This window comes from Halichoeres trimaculatus, unplaced genomic scaffold, assembly GCF_033239565.1.
Source record: "Halichoeres trimaculatus isolate MK-OKI-2021-1 unplaced genomic scaffold, fHalTri1.1 fHalTri1_scaffold_20, whole genome shotgun sequence".
NCBI lineage: Eukaryota > Metazoa > Chordata > Actinopteri > Labriformes > Labridae > Halichoeres > Halichoeres trimaculatus.
In genome coordinates this window covers 27,271,406-27,277,004 of record NW_027437198.1, presented here as the reverse complement: position 1 = coordinate 27,277,004, position 5,599 = coordinate 27,271,406, and positions in this window count along the sequence as shown.

The following is a 5,599-nucleotide window of genomic DNA, read 5'->3' as shown; positions in this document are numbered from 1 at the left end:
CAATAAGAAGTTGTAAAATAAAGTCATTTCAGTCAGGGTAAAGTAACAGAGCTGTAGCGAATATCATCCCCTAGCAAAGCAAACGACTGATAACGGGGTCTAACATAATGAGAATAAATGTTTAAAGTCTCAGAAGACAAATTAAAGTTTATAAATTACATAAATTTAAGATATCAGTCACAAACTATCAGACTGAAAACAACAAATAGAAAAACAACGACGTATGTAGCCGGTAGCATCTTGGCTAGCCGTAGCTTTCGTTCATCGTATAACTTGTCGTTTTTGGGATTAAACGTCCTTCTAATAAACAAAATGTAATAAAAATCTCCTCACGTATGTGTTCGGTTTCATTCGGCTGATCTCGGTGAACAAGAAACGTGAATTTTAATCAGAAATTCACGTTTTTCAGGCTCAAAACTCCCAAACAGGCATCATCAATGGGGAGACTTCTTCTGTGTTTTAAAGCTGACCGTTAGCAGGAAGTGACGCATACAGCGCCCTCTGCTGCTCTGGAGATTACATCGCTCTGTGTTCACAACCAGTTAGTATGAAATTACACACATTTATCTTTTTTTTCTCCACCTTTTAAAAAACTTTTTTCGTATGATAAATTTCACTGCAGTTAAATAATAAAGTAAGATATCGTTAAAATGTTTTAACTGTCACCTTCAAATTAAAAGAAAGGAGATAAGGTTGAACTACGACACTTTTCCACTGTTTAGATACCCTCTCATTCAGAAAAAAAATACCAGAGGAAATGGGGTCATTATTATTATTATTATTATTATTATTATTATTATTATTATTATTATTATTATTATTATTAATTATAATAATAATAATGATAATAATAATAATAATAATTTCTATATATTTATGTATTTATTTATTTATTTATTTGAGTAAGTAAGTAAGAAAGTATTTATTTAATTAATTGCTTATTTATTTGCTTACTCCTTTTGTTTATTTTCAATAAAAAAAAAGAATCATTTTCAATAAGATGAACAATTTAACCCAGAAAAGTGGAGGAGAGAAGTTTTCATGCATGCTTCCCATGACCCAAATTGAACACATGGTGTTGGCATTTTTAATAAATCTTTTTGTATGATCCATTTCACTAGAGTTACATCATAAAGTTAGACATTGTTAAAGTGTTTCAACCGTCACCTTTAAATTTAAAAGAAATGATATTTGGTTGAACTATGACCCTTTTCCACTGTTTAGATACCCTCTAATTCAAGAAAAAAATACCAGAGAAAGCAGGGTCATTAGTGTTTTAAATATTATTATTATTATTATTATTATTATTATTATTATTATTATTATTATATTCATTATTTATTTTATTTATTCATTTATCTATTTATTTGTTTATTAATTTTTTATTCATTTAAAAAAAAAATCAATAAGATTAACTAACCCAGAAAAGTAGAGGAGAGAAGTTTTCATGAATACTTCCCATGACTCAAATTGAACACATGGTGGCAGCATTTTCCATTCTTTTATGTTAAAGTGAGAGCAGTGCTTTAGTTTGAGCTTTCTGTTTAGAGTTGTTAAACCTCAATGAAATTAAAGAAAAATTGAAAGTCAGGTTTTAAGTCAGACAAAATAGTCACATTTAAAAACTCTATGATGAACTTTTGAAGGACCAAAGCCACTTAAGATACAAAAAGTGAAAAAAGGATGCAGCACAAAAGGAAAATTATGGAAATAATTCATATGTGCTGTCATCACTCCACATTTCTAAACTCCAAACAAAAAGAGGGAAAAAAAACTGAATTCAGCACAAAAAAACATGAGCTCTAAAGTTCAGCATCAGCCCAGCACACGGGGAACAAGATGCAAATTTTTTGAGTCTGAAGTCATCAGGAAAGCTTCTGATGATGAGTCACACAACAAAGCAATGAGAAACAATGTTTTTTCAGAAATGTTTTCATCCTAACAACTGTTTCCTTCCATAAAAGAATCCATGCCTTAAAGGTTTAAACCTTCCTCAGCCCTGACAGTCTCCATATTTAGCCTTCCTATGGTTAAAGGCAGCGTGTTTGTCTCACCGCTAAACACAAGACTTTCACGTAAAGAGAAGAACTCTCAGCCACACTCCTGAGTCTCAAGCTGTGTTATTATGGCTTCTTCACTCTCATTTTGTCTGATTCTGGTGACTTTGGTTCAGCTCGGCTTTCTCCAGCTGCCACCACGACTACTGTAACTGCACCATGTTCCTTTCCATGCAGCTCAGACCTGCCAGCCGGTTACGTAAAGTGTTTTCATATGAAACAGATTTCGGTGAAGTCAGTGGAATGTCCAGTCAATGTTCCAAATTAAATCTTGTGTCATTTGGGAAGTCGACAAATCTGCAAAAACAATCCTTTGCCTCCTGACATTACGTACGGCCCACACAGTGCCAGAGGCAGCTGTCTCATGTGTCAGGCCTTCTTTCCAGATATTTCTAAAGCATGTGAACAGCTCCACAGAGGACCCTGAGATGAATAATTCACTCTTTTTATCCACTGGGGTTTATTCGGCTTTTTGGTAATGCTTCACGATTCGGCACGGTCATATCAGTATCAGCCTTAACTGCTAATAATTTGGAGCGTTTTAATGAAGGAGAAAGGATCCTTGTGCAACAGAGGGCCTCTTTGTGCCAGATCACATTTCTGAGTTCAGCAGTCTGAGTCAGAAAGTAGTGAGATTAGTGACTCAATGTTACTTCCTGTAATCTGACACGACCTGTGAGACCCCACAGCTCGCTGATCTGACACAAACCCGACCCGCCTGCTCCACATGCTACTCTGTTGATGTTTGGTCCGGCACAATGGGTGTATTTCAGGTCATCTACGGACAGGCATTGACTCGCCTGGATGTCTGACTGATGGGGGTCAGTGGTGGTCCTGATGAAACTTTGCCTCAGCACTTTATCTTTTTCAACCGTCATAAGATTAGGGGGGAATATATATATATATATATATATATATATATATATATATATATATATATATATATATATATATATATATATATATATATATATATATATATATATATATATATATATATATATATATATATATATATATATATATATATATATATATATATATATATATATATATATATATATATGTATATATATATATATATATATATGTATATATATATATATATATATATATATATATATATATATTTTTTTTTTTTTTTAATTTATTTTTTTTTTTTTTCCTGAGTCAATTCAATTTTAATTTGGGGTCTGTGATTTTTTTGATTTTTTTTTGTTTTGTATTATTTATTTATTTATTTATTTATTTATTTATTTATTTATTTATTTATCTGTTCCACCAGACTATGTGAAAAACTTAAATAATGATGTCTACAGACTTATCAGGAGCCACAATTTACATCACATGTAAGTACGTTTTTAAGATTTATTCAGGGGATCAGATATCTCTTTTTTTTCATTTTAACACATAAACAAAGACTTTAATGAAGGGTTTAAATCTGAAAAATAGATAAATAAATAAAAAAATAGGTATTTTTGGAAAAAAAGATCCTGATACTTTGATATAATTTCTTTTTCCACCCATGATTTGGGTCATTTTAGCAATCTCATCTCATTTAATCTCATTTTATCTGAGTATTATCTATATTTAATCTAAATTAACCCATTTTTTTCATCTTATCTCAATTTCTAATGCAAGTGTGGTTCATCAGCATGTTATTTGACCTCTTATTTTATCTTACCCTCATGTTTAATCTGATCCAGTCACACTCAAACTGCTTTTTACCTCATTGTAAAAGAAAAAAATGTGTTTTATTCGAGTGAAAGCAGATAAAAGAGAAGCTGTGAACAGCCTGTTTGCCGTAAAGTTGTAGTAAAGTGAAGCTTCACACAGGAAATGACGCCGTGTTTTGTTGCTTGTGGTCAACGCGCTGGTGGGGACACCAGAAAACAAAGCCGATTACTCATCCAGTGAAGATATTCAGTGTTTTATTCGAAACATGCTCCAGCTGCAGATGAAAGCCCTGACTAAACCCAGCTCTGGTGACAAAGTGGTTCCACATGGGATTCAGAGGAAAAGCTGGATCTGTTGAGTCATTAACCATAAACCACCAAACAAACCTGGGACAGTCTCCGTCCCCGGCTCAGAGCCTGAAAGAGACGAATTCCCAGGAGTTTTGATTCGAGTTCTCCTTTGTGACGCAGAAGAGTCAATATTTGAGTTCTCCTCTGACATCAGTGCTTTGGAAAAACTGCGCCAGGAAAAGCTGCTAACAGCTTTCCAAAGTAACTGTTGACGTTTTGATAATTTAGCCTGAGAAGTGGCTCCAACAAACTCAGCATGAAGCTTTGATTCTCCAGTCGTAGCTCTCACGCTTCATCCAAAGGTCAGGATGACTCCACGCATCAGAAACAATGTGTCTGCTCTTATTTGTGTGGCTGTGTTTCCTCTGGGCTGTTATCTGCACAAAGCAGAGCTGGCTCCTCTTGACTCATCTCCCTTGGAACTGGTACTGGTGTTTTCCCTCCTCTGCAGATAGTTCCTGCTAACGGGGGCTGAGTCCTGAGGCACAGCACGGTGCACTGATGGGTTTTCAGATTGTCAGAGAGACACAGACCTGCTTTACTTTACAACATAATCCATATTATGAGTTTTTAGCATCCTAAAATAAAAGTAAAATGTGTTTTTGTTTCTGTCTGATCTGTCCTAGTGTTACAAATCAATCAGCCAAACTCAGCCAAACGATTGTATGAGTGTGTTTGACCAATTTAAATGTTGAATTTTATCCATTTATATATTTATTTGGCTCCATCCTCTTACGGCTGACTGCAAAAACAAAAGAAACCCATAACATTGATAATAGTTGTGATCAGGGGTCTGCAACCTTTACTTTCATAGGAGACATTTTTCTTCAGTTCGCCTGGATTTAAGTCATCCAGGAGCCACAAAATCTACTTTATCTTCACTATTAGAAGACTATAAAGTGTATATATATAAAAAAAAAAAAAATCTAAAAAGTTAAAATCTAGAGCATACTTATCTGAATGAAAAGTTTTTGTAATTTATAAAACTGTACATGTGACGTCATGTTTTTATGTTAGAATTTTTTAAATTTTGATAAGTTTGCAAACATTTAAAAAGGTTTGGAAATTTCAAAAACGTTCATCACTTTCAAAAACCTTAAGAATTTGAAAAAAAAAATTGCAAAAAAAATCAAACAATTTCGAAATTCGAAAAATAAAAAAAAAACAAAGTTCTTTAAAATTTTAAACATTTGCAAAGCTTTTTTAAAATCCCCAATATATGCCATTTTTTTAAAAAAAAAATCTAATTTTAAAAATCTGCAACATTTTCATTTTTTAATCTTAAAAAAGTTGCATAACTTTCAAAGAAGTTATAAAATTTGAAAAAAATTGCAAAAAATTCAAATAATGTTGAAATTCGAAAAATAAAAAAATCCATGATTTGCAAAATTTTTGAAAAAAAAATAAGCCATTTTTTTTAAAACCTACAAAATTTTTAAAATCTTTTTTGAAAATTTAAAAAACTTTCATAACTTTCAAAAACATTTAACATTTAAAAAATTGCAAAAAAATTCA